Source organism: Gopherus flavomarginatus, chromosome 1 (genome assembly GCF_025201925.1).
Source record: "Gopherus flavomarginatus isolate rGopFla2 chromosome 1, rGopFla2.mat.asm, whole genome shotgun sequence".
Lineage (NCBI taxonomy): Eukaryota > Metazoa > Chordata > Testudines > Testudinidae > Gopherus > Gopherus flavomarginatus.
This window is the reverse complement of record NC_066617.1, coordinates 274,412,115-274,428,813: the sequence shown is the minus strand read 5'-3', so window position 1 is coordinate 274,428,813 and position 16,699 is coordinate 274,412,115.

Genomic DNA, 16,699 nt, shown 5'->3' with positions numbered 1-16,699 from the left:
AAAGCTTTCTTTTTAAGAACCTGATTGATTTTTTTTTCCTTGTTTAAGACCCAAGGGGATTGGGTCTGAACTCACCAGGGATTGGTGGGGGGAAAGGAGGGAGGGAAAGGTTAATTCCTCTCTGTTTTAAGATCCAAGGAGTTTGGATCAGTGTAATCTCTCAGGGTAACCCAGGGAGGGGGAAGTCTGGGAGGGGGAAAGGAGGAGGAATGGTTTATTTCTCTTTGTTTTAAGACCCAATGGGTTTGGGTCTTGGGTTCCCCAGGGAAGATTTTGGGAGAACAGGAAGTGTGCCAAAACACTATATTTTTGGCTGGTGGCGGCGCTATCAGATTTAAGCTAGGAATTAAGCTTAGAAGGGTACATGCAGGTCCCCACTTTTAGGACGCTAAAGTTCAAAGTGGGAAAAATATCTTGACAGTCTCTTATACCAAGAATCACAACAATAGTCAAGTTACTCCCATTCCCAAAGGACCAGTCTCACCCCAGGTCAATTGCATATAAGATCTCGCACCAAAGACGACGCTAGTAGCCAAGCCTATAATAAACTATATAAAGATGTATTAAGCAGGAAAAGAAAGCAAGAGAGTTTTGCAATGTTAAAGCAGGTAAACATATGCATAAATAAGTTACAATCTCAAGTTTCAAGAAGTGATATAAGTTTCTATAATGTGCAAGCTCTATATGACCTTTAGGGCTAACCCAGGGTAAGCACTGGGATCTCTTGCTTATGCCTAGTAATCCTTGCCTCCCAGAGTCCTAGCAGCATACAGATACAGTTCTTTCTCATTAGGGAGCTTTTATTCTCCTCCCTTGTGCTCTGAGCTGCAAGCTCAGCTGATAGAAGAAATCCGCTTTCATGGCTCATCTTCACGGAAGGGGCAGGGGAGGGAAAAACAACAAACATCTTTTGTCCTCTTTATCATCCCACAATAGTCCATCTGGTGTAATGGACCTTTCCTGTTGGGCAGGATGGTAACACCTTCTGTTGGAGATCAGCACTTCACACTAGTTAATGTCTCTCTCCTGTCTGGTGATTTATGCAGTCACAATGTCTCACGCTACAAGTGCTCTAATATTACTTTACAATGCAAGATACAGATGCTACAAGTGAGACTAGTGCATGCAGCTACTCACAAGCATTCCATAAAGTCTAAACTCTGAAGTCATTTTTATTACTCATTTTAATAATACTAAAACACAGGTGAGTCTGACTGATTCCAGCTCTGAGACATGGTAACTGTGGCATGAGCTGGCACCTGGTCTGCCAGCATCACAGTCAGATCCTGCCCTGGTCCGTGTAATGAAGGAAAGCAGGGATGCTGTTGTGTGTGCCCATTGGTGTAGGAATCCTGATAAGTAGGACAGGGCTCAAGAGAGTAAGCTTAGAGGATGCATGGCAAGACACACTTTGCTGCTGCTCAAAAGAGCATGTGTCCCAGGCTAGCTTAAGGCCACTCCTGCAATGTATGGGCTACCAAGCTGTGGATCTGATAATGTCCCCTAAAGAGTAGACCAAACCCCTTGCATACAGTCTGATGGAGGGTTTTTTGGCTACTAGTGCTGTTGAAAGACGTCCTATCTGAATGCTTGTTTTAAGGGAGACAGGGAGCGAGGAATGGAAGGAGGCACCCTGCATCCCCTTCACCATGGCACATCAACAAAACAGAGAGCAGAACTGAGTATATAGTATTGGGAGAGATCAAAAGGTATATTACCAAACTAATAATTACTACATATGATGGTCTTCAAAGCCACTTGATCTGTGTTGCAGAAGACAGTTTGGGTCAAAAATATGTGCTAAACTGAATTTAAGATTATAAATATCAATTATTAAAGCAAAACCCTTAAAAAAACTGTAGTTTCCTTAAAGTTAAGGTACCACATAGCAAATAAAAATGTAAAAGCATTAGAAAGTAGAGACATTAAATATTCAAGAATTGCTCTGTAACCGGTGTACCAGGGCACCAAGGGATCTCGCAAACAGCAGGGATGGATGCTGCTTTTCCTCAGCATGGCATTGCTCCCAGTTGTCTATTAACTATTTTATTGTAACAGTAACGGCCCCAAGTCAGATTAAAGTCCCATTGTGCTAGGTGCTGCACAAACACATAAGAAGAGACAGTCCATGCCCCCTACAGCTTGCAAGCTAATTGAAAAGACAGACAAAGGATGGGAGACAGGAAACAAGTGGCATCATGACATTCCTTAGATTGAATCCAATTTTCCCCATTGTGCCTTCCCACCATTTCTCACTTGTCTCATCTTGGAAAGCATGCTGACTAGATTTATTTGGGGAGCACTTTCTAGGTAATTTGTGCCTTTCCTCGAAATCATTTCATTTCCAAACATGTTTTCCCTACTCCCTGTCTCTCGGGCTGATTCCATGCTTCTTCCACATAAGTCCCCGTTTGTTCACATCAGGTCACTGAGTTTATAAACTCCCCGACAGGGCCATCCAAAATGCATAAACACTGTGGAATACATAATGAATCCAGAATCCAGAACCAGAACTATTATCTAAATAATTCTGCCAATCCTCACCTCAAAACATGCAAAAGACCAACAGATGAAGACTGGCATTCCTTGGTCAAACTAGTTATGACAACCCAAAACAAAAAATTGATAAATATGTTCAAACCTGAGTTATTTGAACCCTAATATATCTTTAAATGTCTTATCCAATTCACCTCAAACTTTCTAGAAAAAAATTCTACCATGACATATGAAGGTTCTTGTGGAAGTGAAGCTTCAATCTTCACTGCAGAATGACTAGTATCTGCTCCCCAATTAAAATGTGAATGTTATATATCTGCTGTCAGGTTAATTTGCTATAAAATTGGGAATCTCTTTTTTAAACTATGGAATGTAAGGATTAATGACTATGGTTTCTGATCATGAAATACCTTCCCTAAGCAAAACCTCCATAAGTAGATGTTTGCAGCATCTCATGACTGGACCTTCTTCAAACAACCTTGCTCTTTTTTTTTTTGCAATAAAGGCACTTTAGCCACAGAGAGCTTTGTATTGTGTTATAATTTTCATATTACCCTTTGCACAGCCATTCTACTTTGGCTGCATAGTGTATATCATTCATTGCAAGTTTACTTCATTCCTCTGGATTCATAGCTGATGCTCTCTGGACCATAAAATTTCAGCTGCAAAACCAGAACATCTCATTATTTCTGAAATATCAAGCTTGTATCTCTTGATAAATAATTCCTACTAGTATAATGTATCAGACTAAAACATATTTTCTGAGGCCAGTGAGGTTAAAGCGGCAATCTCACCTTTTTTAATTTTTTTGCCCTGAAGACAGTGATTTCCATATATAGAGTGACCCTGGTTTGTGTTGAACATGGGGAATGAGGATGAAGCATGAAACGACACATATTGCTGTCAGAGATTTGAAATGAGGCCTGCTAACCTGTAGGCAGCCTTACAGGACTAATCAGTCCACCACATTACCAATATATTCAGATTGCTGCATGCTGTAGCCGGCAATGGCCGCTGACGTTTTCTTTTTTTTATCACTGCCATTGACAAACATTACATTTTAATGTGATTCTCTCCTTCTATTCCCCTTCTAAAAAAATCTATTGACACCATATCTCTGAGACACTGGTCTCATCTGGTTTCCTTGATGCTTGAAGAGTAGGTGAGACCACTGATTTGCTTTTGCATACACATCAGCCAGCCCTGCTTAAACAGACGATAACATTTTTACTCTTGTAGATGACAACACAGAACTCTTTTGAATCCAACTGCTGCTTAAACTTTGCCTGTGAAGTTTTTAGGTGCCCAAGTCACCTCTGTAGAGTTTATTTTTAGATAGAGGAAGATGCACAGAGCAGAAATGAAAACCGTAAACTCTCTTTTTCTTACTACACTTTTAAAAAACCTTCTGTCAATCAAAATATTAAAAAAGGAACCCTTAGAGTCAATAACTCTCCTCTTTTTCCATTCAGAACACCGCACACTGCAGCAAAGACTGGGTTTGCCTTTGTAAAACAGAATTCTAAATGATATTTAAATATGTGTTTAAAGCTCTATAAATGACTGATACATTGTGTGCCCCTTTGCGTTCACCAGTATTTCTCAAGCAGTCAGATCTTTGTGCTTTTTTTAACTAAGAGTTCCCTCCCCTCTTCAGTGTTTTATGCAGGGGGAGTAACGTAAAAAAAAGGGTGTGTGGCTGGACACCTTCACCTAGTTGGCCCCTGCGATTCTCCCTCCCGTAGTGGGGATGGGGGAAGCGAGAGGGAGACGGGGAGGAAACCAGTCCTACTCTGAAGTTTTTATTCCTTGCTCTGGTTTATTTTTCAATATTTACAACGGAGACCTCAGGGTAGGCCCAAGAGCACTCTTCGGCCAAACAAAAAGAAAACTCATAACACGAGGGAATATCTTTCCCTGTTCCCTCTCTGGGATGTTGCCTTGTTATGCTGGCTTCTGGGTGCCAGTCCTTCCTCAAACAGCAATTAGTTTGGTTGCTTCTCCTATAGGGAAGAGAGCAGCCTTCCACCCTGAAGCCTTTTCTCCCTGCCATCGCTAACTCTGCTACAGCTTGTCTCTCCTCTCTCCTCCCCCCCTCACCATAAAAAGGGGTTTTAAAGGACTTAGGTGTCTCTAGTTAACTTGAAGTAACCTTTCAGCTTATAGGCGAAAGGCCTTTACCATTCTAGGGCTGATCAACTTGCCACCCACCACTCTCTTACAGCTGTCATGTCTGACTTTGCCACAGGTGGAAAGGCCCAATAAAGATCCCAGTGAGCAGCAATGCAAGTAAGACAGTCTCGTCTGGTATGCTGTACCAGCAAGTTATTTATAGCGGGTACGGCATACCGGAAAGACACAGGAGGAGCAGAATGTGGGGCTGCTGGGCAGCCCTACGCCAGCAGCTCCTCCGGTGCAGCTGTACCATCCCCAGCCCTTCCATGCACTGTCTCCTGCATCTGTACAGCAGCCCCACCAGAGGACAGGGCTGGGGGCAGTACAGCCGCACTGGAGTCCCCAGGTAAGGGAGATGGATCATGGGGAAGGGATGGAGAGAGCATGAGGGCCTTGGGCTGGGGGTGGGCTGGGTAGGAGTTATGTGGAGGGTCATGAACCCCCCGTTAGCTTCTGCCCTCCCCCCGTACCAGTAAGAAATGGATTCTCCTTACACCACTGCCAGTGAGTGGTGGCTACATGGAATGTGTCCCTATCTCTGTGGCACCCAATTAAGTCTCTCCAATGAACACTACACTGGTGAGGCTTTGTGGTTGCAGAATATCGTGGTGAGCTAGAGTGGAGTCATGGGGAGGAGCCAGGGATCATCCTTCTTTGCCACATACTCCACACAAAAACAAGTTGATTTCCAAGTAAACACCAATATGGAAATTGATGTTGCTAGCCGTAGCATTAACTCTCCCTCTCCATGGCTTCTAGCTCTCTTGCAGAGGGTAGTGCTCTACAGTTAGGGAAGTGCACTACTACTGTTGGGGAACCAACGTCAGCATGACTCTTCAGTGAGCTGTGCTGCAAGATGTGGAGGGAGTGCAGAGCAACACAGAGGGCTGGCATATTGCATGTATGCCCAGGGATCTGTGACATTGGACCTAATTTCTCAGTCAAGTCTCATACTCCATGAGGCCTTAGGGACAGGATCTTTGCTCCTGTGCAGCCACTAATTTTTGCCCCCATGAGAACACATGGGTGACTGTGCAGAGTTCTTCCTAGCACTTCTCCCTTAATTGGGATTTTCAGTGGGAAGTAAATATTTGGCCTTAAATCGAGAGTCTGAGCTTTGTTAAGTTTATTTTGAGGCCCAATATCCCAGACAAGGGAAAAGAAAACTGAAAGGAGGAAGAAAAGAATTTATACATCAAAGGTCCCATCCTGCTGAGCATCTCTGAAAGGTGCTGAGTGCCCTCAAATGCAGTCAATAGTAATTGTAGGTGCTCAGATCCCTTTTGGAGATACTGAGCACCCTATAGGATCAGGCCCTATCATTAACCACCTGTGAAAGGAAAAACAATAAACTGAAGAACAGGTGACAAAATAGCTCATCAGGGTCTATTTTTCTTTCATTTACTAGCCTCTAGCTGGATTTTGCTGAGGTAATCTGCAATGCTCCGTGGCCAGCCGCACACACAACAACATACAACACATCCATGATATCTTAATGTATCAACGGTTAACACTAATGGAACATAGGAACTGCTGTAATGGATCAGACCAGTAAACCATCTGGTTTGGTAGACTGTCTCTGACAGTAAACAGTATCAGATGATTCAGAGTTATGGTATATATCGATAGGCGCTATATTCAACATGATCCTTAAAATAGGCTGGACAGCTCCAGCAGCATAATAATTGGCAAGCTTACTTGATTTAGCTTTACATTGATTAAAAAAAAATAACATTTTTACAGACAAATGAAGGTGAAAGTAAAGGTAAAAGCAAATCTATGCAGAACTTACGATGATGAGATGATTTCTCAGAATGTGAAGCACTTCCATCATATTTGTATTCTCCATTATTTGTGATTTACATTTTGTTTTACTTTAGGAAAGTATGGGCCTCATTCTGGTAAGGTGCTCAGTATCTTTACCTTTACTGATTTCTGTGGGAGTCAAGGACGCTCAGCACCTTAAGGACCCAATCCTGCACTTGGGCTTTATGACCTGATTCAAAGGCTGCTGAAGTCGACAGAAAGACTCCCACTGACTTCCATGAGTTTTGGTACACACTACTGAGCCCTGATTCAGCAAGGTGCTTGTAAGCATGTGTCTAATTTTAAGCACGAGAAGTCCCTCTGAGTTCAGTGGGACTAGACACATGTTTAAGCACCTTGCTGAACTGAGGCCTAAGGGAGTAAGCATTAAAGGGGCCCAAGGGATAAAACAGGTACTCAGTATTGTCTTTAGATTAGTAGAATGTGTCACACCCAAGCATTTAATTCCTTGTTAAAAGGGTTCATTTTAATATAAAACCTAAATGCAGCGTTGGGGAAATGCCTATTTTTAATACAATAAAGAAGAAATTTTGTTTTTTAACACAGGTGTTTATTTTGCCCCTGTGTAATATATGCAATTGAACTTAAGAATTGTTTTAATCAAAAAAGCTTCAAAGGCAGTTTAAATAAATAAGTAAGCCTGATGAAGTGATAGAGTTTTTCTGGAGGAGAGCTCACTGCAAATTCATTTTTTAAATTAAAAAAAAAAACTGCCTCTATTTTAAAAAAGATGTTTGAAGTCTTTGAATTTGCCCCTTGGTCCCATTTAAATCTAATTTCTAATCCCCTAGCCGCTGCAATCGTATATGAAATCTTTATTTTGGTATTATAGTTTTTATTCTTGATTATATGCCACATATATACTTTATCTTCTATTTGCCATAGAGTTGTGATTGAAATGAATGTCCCCCCCAAAAGAAGTTTAAACAATTGGACTCAAGGGATTTAAGGACTAGAAAGGCAATAACAGATGTTAAATAGCTACAGTTACTCTCTAAAGTTATGTTTAATTTTAAATACCTACTGCAAATCACAAAATATTGAACCCCCCTCCTCTTATGTTTTGTATCAGCAATTTTCACTCTGCTCTGTTCTCTCAGACACTGTGCTATTAAACAAGTACAAAGAAAACTGTCCCTACACAGAGCCGAATCCTGCAACCTTTACTCAGGCATGACTCAATGAAATTAAAGATGGGCATGAGCCAAAACCCCAGATCCATCCTCTGGATCTAAATGTGAAGCTCTCAGTTCTCTAATAGGCAAAAAATCAAACCCTGCATTTGGTTGTGTGGCACTGATCCAGCCCCAAACAGGGCTAAAGTCAATGGGAGTTTTACTTCAATAAGGATACCAGAACTGTGCCCTAAAGAGTTCTGAAATTTTAAAAGCAGATACAAAATATTGTTAGCACAGCTCTCACTTGGTTTGTATTGCGAGGTGGGTTTTGATGTATCAAGAATGTATCTCTCTGAGGCACAGCAATAAGGCACTTCTTCTAGCTCACGCCCTAGCAAATGATATATGATCACGTATTACAGCAGCATCTATAATGCACTTAATGCTGTTACAGACATACAGGATACATAGTTCCTATTGTTAAGAGCTAACAATCTAAAAAGACAGACAAAGTCTGTGGAAGGGGGACAGCATGCAAGTGAAGTGGTGATTGGTCACGTTTGCATATATTGGAAAATTGTACCTTGAGTTTACACTTAAGGCCACACAGTAGGACAGGATGAGGCTCCAGGAGAATCCACTGCACTGCTGCACCTGGTCCATGTCTACCAACTGAATAGCTTTGAACTTGGAAATGAAGTTCTTATCTGACAGCAGTTGGAAAAGCAATAGACCACACCAGAAACACTGTGCATAATCTCAGGCGCTGTTTTACAAGGACAACACTGGAGAATTTGAAAAGGTATAGTCGAGAGCAGCAAGGATAAGAAGGGGTCTCAGATGTTGCTGCAACATGAAGAGGTTAGGAAAATTAGCTTTGAATTTGTTAGAGAAGAGAAGACTAAGAGAGAAAGATCGTGTGTGCAATGTATAACATTCTGAGCAGTATAGAAAAGCTGGATGCTAAGAAACATGTTTGAGGGTGATATGCTTGAGAACAATAAGGCACAAATTGAAGGACAAGGTTTTTAAGGGCGTTTCTGCAATATTTCTTTATGCAGAGGGTAATTAGCATGACAAACAGAATTATACATTGTAGTCAGTTATAGTAGTTGCAGCCATGAATACGTTTACCAGATAGTGGGGCTGTGAAGGGCTTCTGGAAACCCCTTGTTAAGAGTCTCACACCAAATTGAGGGGAAGCTTGTGTGATTTCCCTGCTTTTAAATGGTACCTTCTGTATGGATGCTATTAAATCATCCCTGCCAGTTTTATACCTGGAGTTCATAGCAGGGGGGGCAAGTTATATGGACCCATGGGGCCCGTGCGCCAGCAATATTCAGGGCCCAGGGGCCCAGCTTCACCAATGTTCAGGGCCGTCTCTCAGCTCCGGCCTCACTTGCCACCCCTGTGTGCAGGGCTGGCCTTAGGATTTATGGTGCCCTAGGCGAGATTATTAAACTGGTGCCACTGTGCCTGATCTGCTCTTAGCAACACAAACATAAGCTTATAGTATTGGAAAACTTGCCACATTCACATTATTAAAACCAGTTAAACTTAATTAAGCACACTGTAATGCTGATGGACTAGTACTAAAGAAGCAGCACTATAGAAAAAATTCTGATATGACAGAATGATGCAAATAATATATTTTTTTTAATTTATCAAATTTTATTGGAAATTTATATGAAGAGGTATTGAAACAAAGATTTGTTTTTAATTAAAAGCAATCTTTCTGGCTTTTTTTGGCTGCAAAATCAGTAATAATGTCAATAAAGACAAAGTCGTGTCTTGTTCGATCGCAAGAACGCAAGACCAGTCAAGTGTTCCTGACTCATTGTAGAGCGGAGATAGTTTTTAATGAGCTTTAGTTTTGAGAAACTCCAATCTCCTGATGCTACTGTTACAGGAATTGTCAGTAGAATACGAGTGGCAATGTACACATTAGGATATATGTCAACAAGTTTGCGGGTATGAATAAACTGTACAATGTCCATCACCGATTTTGCATGTGGCAACATTGATGACAGTGTACTCAATTCTTCGTACAGTTCAAGTCCATTTAAATCAAAACTATCACCATGCTTCAGGAGGCTCTCTAGATTCTTGCACTTTGTCATTAGTTCCTCTTGTTTTCCTATTTCGTTGAATTTAGTTATGTCATACAAAAATCCAAACTGTTCATGGTGTACTTGCAAGGTATTAAACCTTTCATCAACAGCAAATACTGCTTTATCCATCACAACATTAAAAAATTCAACCTCAAATTTCTTTTCTGGATCGTCTATGGGCATGATCTGCTGTACAGATTCTTCACAAAGAAGTGTCCCTGGCCTTTTAAACTCATATTAACTATGTATTTACTTTATGAAAGTTGGAGAAAACATTGTGAAAACGTAAAACATTGGCTGCCCAACTTCTGGGCTGGCAAAAGTTATACTGACTCACAAGGGAAAAAAAGAGCAGGAGAATCTTAGTACAACATATGGTCACTCTATACCAGGGGTCGGCAACCTTTCAGAAGTGGTGTGCCAAGTTCACTGTAATTTAAGGTTTCTCGTGCCAGTAATACATTTTAATGTTGTAGAAGGTTTCTCTCTATGTCTATATTATATAAATAAACTATTGTTATTATCTGAGGTCTTGGCCACCGGTTCTGCTCAGGCCACTGCCAGCTGAGTAAATGAAACCCCAAACCGGCAGCGGGCTGGTGGCTGGAACCCTAGACAATGATCCCAGGCCCTGCTCAGCCCGCTGCTGGTCTGGGGTTCTGACCACCAACTCCTGCCAGCCAGGATCCCGGCCGCCAACCGCCCCTCAGCCCGCTACCAGCCTGGGATTCTGCTCACCCAGGCTGGTAGGAGGCAGAGTGGGGCTGGCGGCTGAGCTCCACAAGGGGCCGGCAGCCGGAACCCTGGAGTAGCAGTAGGCTGAGTGCTGCTGGCACCCCAGACTGGCAGCAGACTGAGCCACTCAACCCCCCCACCGGCCCTGCTCAGCCCGCCACCAGCCCACTCAGCCCGCCACCAGCCCACTCAGCCCGCTGCCGGCTGAGTGAATGGAACCCCAGGCTGACAGCAGGTTGAGTGGTTCAGCTGGCCTACTCAGCCCACTGCCAGCCTGGGGTTCCTTGGGGGTCCCCAGGCCAGCAGCAGGTGCTGAGTGGGGCCGATGGCTGGTATTCCAGCTGGCAATAGGGCAGCAGCCGGAACCCCAGAGCAGTGATGGGCTGAGCCGCTCAGCCTGCTGCTGCATACCATCAAAAATCAGCTCACCTGCCACCTTTGACATGTGTGCCGTAGGTTGCCGAACCCTGCTTTATACACTAGTAAGGAGATGAGCATATTACAAGTGTTGGAGGGCTCTTATCAGGAGTAACAGGCTATACGAAAGTCAGTCAACATTTTTTGTTTCGCTGATGAAAACTGACCCACTCCCTGTCTCAAACCAAACCTGTCACTAATAATTGTCAACAACTTAATTTTCTGTTTTTGGCTAAGATATTGATTTTTTTAAAAAAATATTGAAATCGGATTCAGGATTGTTAGCAAGAATTTTTGGCAAACAAAGTTGTTAAATGACAATCTAAATGGCAACACAGTACTGCTTTCATGCTTGGCTCACCCCCCAGCCCGCTGGTCCAACAGCTGCAGTAGAGGAGGAGATAGGTGGAAAACTGCAGGACCCCAAAATCCACCTCTTGGGGTGCAGAGTGGCAACAGCAGCAGCAAACCCTCAGGTCCAATCACACGCCAATGGGCACCGCCACCAGCCCAACAGACCATGGTGAAGTTAGCACAGCATCTGATCTCAGGGATGGGGCACTCATGGAGCCACAGCAGCTTATCCTGCCCTGTGCAGCTCCCCCCGGATGAGATGGATCGCTGGCAGCTGCCAGCCCGGGGCAGAGGTGCTCCCCAGCTAGGGTGGCCAGATCCAGATGTCCTGATTTTATAGGGCCAGTCCCGATATTTGGGGCTTTGTCTTATATAGGCACCAATTACCCCCACCTAGAGTGAACAGACAGAAAGTGTGTAAAATCAGGACAGGGATGGGTGGGGGTGGGCGGGTAAAAGGAGCCTATATAAGAAAAAGACCCTAAAATTGGGACTGTCCCTATAAAATAGGGAGATCTGCTCACTGTACCCCAATCCCCTATCCTGATTTTTCACACATCTGGCTAATCCTAACCCAGCCCTGTGTGACATTCCAATTCTGGCTGCCTGCAGAGGAAGTGAGTTACTTTCACTTTCATTCCTCAGCAAGCAGCCAGCCAGCCTCCCCTCTCCCCCAGCACTTCACCCAACCTAGCCCTGACGGAGGGGAGGGAGGAGAGAGAGAGGGGTGCTACAGAGCCTGCCTCGCCTCACCTCAGCTGGGGGGAAAGAGTCACACTCACAGGTGAGCTCCTTTCCCAACCCCTACCCCCTCCCCTTCCCAGAGACCCCAGCAGCCAATCCCATTCCTCAGACTGTGCTGCATTTAGCTCTCTCTAGGACCCAGCAGCCCTGCTTCTACACTGTCTGGGCTGCCTGCAGAGTGGTGCCCCCAGGCAGCGTGAGGCCCTACGTGGCTGCCTATTCTGCCTATGCCTAAGGACGGCCCAGCCTGTGTGCCTCCCTGAGTGTCCCTGCCTGCGCCCTGGCAGCCGGTGGCTGTCATGCTGCTCTGCACTGTGCTCCCTCACCAGCCACTGGGGGGAGGGATAGATCAGTGGTTTGAGCATTAGCCTGCTAAACCCAGGGTTGTGAGTTCAATCTTTGAGGGGGCCATTTGGGGAACAGGGGTAAAAATCTGGGGATTGGTCCTGCTCTGAGCAGGGGGTTGGACTAGATGACCTCCTGAGGTCCCTTCCAACCCTGATATTCTATGACTCTATAAAAAGGAGTGGCACCAGGAGGAGGGGGTGTACATATCATGGCAGCCCCCCTGCTCCGCACCCACCACAAGGAAGGCGAGGGGGTTCCTGGACCTGAGAGAGGCCTTAGGAGCATGTGCAATGACAGTGTGTGGGGTGAGTGTGCTACCAGGGGAGGGGGGAGGCCCTGGGGGGAGGCCTTTTCACAGAACTCCCTGCTGCTGGGGGGGGGGGGAAGTCCTCCTCTCTGACCCCAGTCCTGGGGCAGCCTGCCTGCACCCCAAACTCCCCAGCCCTGCCCCACCCCAGAGCCTGCACCTCCCACATCCTAACCCTCTGCCCCAGCCTTAAGCCCCCTCCTGCACCATGAACCTCTCTCCCCAGCCAGAGCCCTCATCCCCCTACATTGTGCGATATAAGGAAACTTTTAAATGCTTACTGTTTCCAGTCCATTTTTACATTATTTTAAAAAATATATATTGACTTCCAAGGCAGGTGTGTGTGTGGCTGGGGGCGGACTTGGACCCACTTTGTGCACCACCAAAAATGATACAAACCTGCCCCTCCCGGTTCATAGAAATAGTTCTGAAGAGCATTTTTATGACGGCAGCAGATTGTACTTTAGAACAGGGCTGTTGAACATATTACACATATAAATTGGCTTCCTATGGTATTTGCTTTTTCCCTTGATTATGGTTATGAGAAAACATTATCGTAGCTTAAATGTGATACATTTGACTAGACTGATCAGTCTGTCCCAGCCCCTCTGCTACATACACATTTCTGCCACAGAGGGTTTCTAAGAGGCTAAAGATGAACTCTTCTGTGAGATCCCCTAGATGAAATAGCAGCAGCACATCTTTGTTATAAAAAAGAGCAAGACAAACACTGAGGGTCACAGCCAACCCACTGACTTCAATGAGAGTCTTTCCATTTATTTCAATGGGCTTTGGATCAGGCCCTGAAAGGGAAAGTACACTCCAGTGCACAAACACTGTATGGATTGACTCAGCTGGCCTCCCTCAATCCTGCAGTGTTGTTGTGTCTCTCAGGGGATTTTACTCTCAACATTTTAAACAAGCTGGCCATTATTATATTTTTATTTTAAAAAGAAAACAAGATCAAATGTTCTTTTCAAACATTTACAATTTGATTTCCCCCCCCAATTCACTCTATAATATTTAAAATTTAATTAACATAACATCACTTTGGTTGTAAGACGCCCCCCAAATAGATTTGAATGCTGCTCATTTCCCACAGACTGTTCTTAACAAAGCCAGGGAGTTTCCCCCTGCGTGTTCATTTTGGGAATGCCATTTTCTTTGCCCCGCATGGCCTCTCGGCATCCAATCAGTCAGAGAATACTGCTAGAGCAGCACCTCTCTAACACCATGAAGCTCAGGGAAATGGCTGCCATAGAGATGCCAGTAGAGCAAAGCATTGAGAGCCATTACCACTCCCTCTGTTTCAGCGTTCATCATACACATCACTCCCTGCTGCCCCAAGAAGCAAGAGACCCAAAGCATCCTCCTCTCTCCACACTGAATCTGGGTCTTCCTCATGGCAGCATTTTTCTCTATTCCCCCACTAGAGGCCTGATCAAAGGCCAGTGGGAGCCTTGACACTGACTTCAAGGAGCTTTGACTCAGGAGGAGCCTGTAGGACTCAAGGAGCCCGTAGGACAGGTTTCGTTTCAAATCACGTAATGCTAACTTGTAACGGTGTAAGTGTGCCTTTTGCTAGACCAACAGCCCATGTGAGCGTCTCTTTTTCTGTGATCTTCTTGACCCTACCCATACTTTATCTCGTTTCCCAGAGCCAACAGCATAGTCTGATTAGATTTTTGGTTACTACCGCCTTAGTTAATTATCTGTCATAAACCACTAATTCCAGCAAACGCACACGTAGGTGGAGAAAGTAAAATGTAACAAAATAAACCAGCCACTCATGATCTCACTGGATGGTTTTGTTTTATTGGTTTTTCTTATGGTAGATGGTTTGGCAACTGGAGGCCTGTCAGATTGAGAGGTCACTCACCAGCCTTGATCGGAGATTTAAAGGCAGTGCTAGGAAACTCCTTGTGTCAATTTGACTCAATTTGCAAACTAATGAGCAAAGCCCTCCCAGTGTGTTTAGGGTCAGCTCTGATCTATTTGGGAAATGTTTGACAATTAGCATTTAAAACCTCAGATGTGCCAAGCCTCATTCCCCCCCTCCCATTTCCCAGCCCTTTCCAGGTTGCTCCTTCCTTTAATTTCCCTGCAGGTTTTAGAAAGGATGCATTAAATTAAAATCACTAGCTGTTTTGTGAGCAGTCTTTTGTGACCAATAATGAATGTAATGAGTGAAAAAGGAGAGGGGAAACAGGATGATTAAACCATGCTGGGCTGCTTTTACTCAGCAGTTTGCAATGCAACACAAATGGACAATTGGGACTTTTCTTCTCCCATTAATTTGTATCTGTGTTTTCATTTGTCATATAAAAAGCAGACTATTTACTAAAACATGAGTTAGGTACCAGATGCTGCCTTCCTTAAAATGAAGGCTCTGAGCTTAATGTATCCTATATCTAATAGTACATTTGTACAACTTCACGTTGGCTAGTCTCAGCTTTGGATACAAACCTGACCACTTTTACAGCTTAGATTTTGTTTCAATATTGGTCCATGAGGATAAATATTTTGTTTTGGTTCCTGTTATTATTCAGTGGAAAAATATAGCGGTCCTGGCTACATGGTTAAGTTTGGTCTTGATGGTTTTTTACCCCCATCAGTTATATTTCTGATTTTGAGAATACTGAGCATATATCTTAGACAATAAGCATGTTTTCAAACTGCATATGCAGCCAGGACCATTTCTTTTTCAAGAGTAGTTTTGGTTTTGCTTGTGATATCAATCAACCTAGTGGCTATATATGTGTGTATGTGTGTGAGAGAGAGAGCAAGCGAGCATACATACTTCTGTAAAAAGGGAGATACTGATGTTTATGTCCTTTGTAAAGTACCTGGAGTTCCACTGATGAAAAGTACTATTAAGAGCTGGGTATTATTATATATTAAATTATATAACATAGAGAGAGAAACAAAAATCCTGGCTCTGAAGCACCCCAAACACTAGAGATGGCCATTGTACTTTTGCATGGTTCTGAGAAACAATTTTGGCTTCCTTCAACTGTAACAGATTTCTGTTTACTGCGATCACCCTCCCATGCACAAAAGATGAAATGATGTCAATGGGTTTTGAATCCAGTTCATAATGCCTTAGAAGCATAACTAAGTCATCATTCAATGATAGTGCATAAAGTTGAGCCTACAGAAAGGAGACCAGATTTGGACAATGTGTCCCTAAATGTATTTATATGTCATACATTTGTTACCTTGATGTATATAATGGGAATCTGACTACATCAAGCATTATTTTGGTCTGAAAGAGTCCACATTCAAGGTCAAACTATACAGTAGCTATTCCTCATGATCATTCTCAACAATAGTGCTCAATTCAGAGCTAATATAAATTATGGTGAAGCGGACCAGAGTGCAATGGTTTTGTGAAGTGGACTTGGGTCCAGCTCTTTTTAACTTTGTCCTTTACAGCTGCTGCTCCATATGAAATTATATGCCCTGTACTTATGAAGGGGTTCTAACCAGAGTCATCACTGGCAAAGGCAAGAGCCAAATGCAGTGAGCCAGTATAGGTGTAGCAAGAGCAACTTATCCTATTATTAAGTAAACTCTTCATCCAATTTCCATTTCAATTTTATAGCAAGTGCCAAAACAAGTAATTAAAATGCACATGCTCGTTACCCAATTATTCAATCAAATAACATTTATTCTGACAAATACTTAAACTAGTAAAAAGTATTTTCTTTCTCAAACTTACAGTAACTGCAGCTGGTGCTGCACAGAAATACTCTTTAAAAAAGAGCAGAAACAAAAGAGGGGCCTTGACATTCTGATTTTCTCCAGCTTAAATATGTTTTTGTTCATAGGATGAAAATGAACTCTCATGCAATGACAGTAAATACTTTTTTGTTTTGTTTTTATTGAATGGGGAAAACAAACTTTAATTTGAATAATAAACCATCCAGAATATCTAGCTCAAAACATGTTTTTATTATTTACATTCTTGAGTTTGGCTTGTTATTCTCTTGGCATATCTATTCACATCTCTTGCAATATTTTTTCATTTCCTATATTAATATTTAATATTCTTTATACATTGTTCA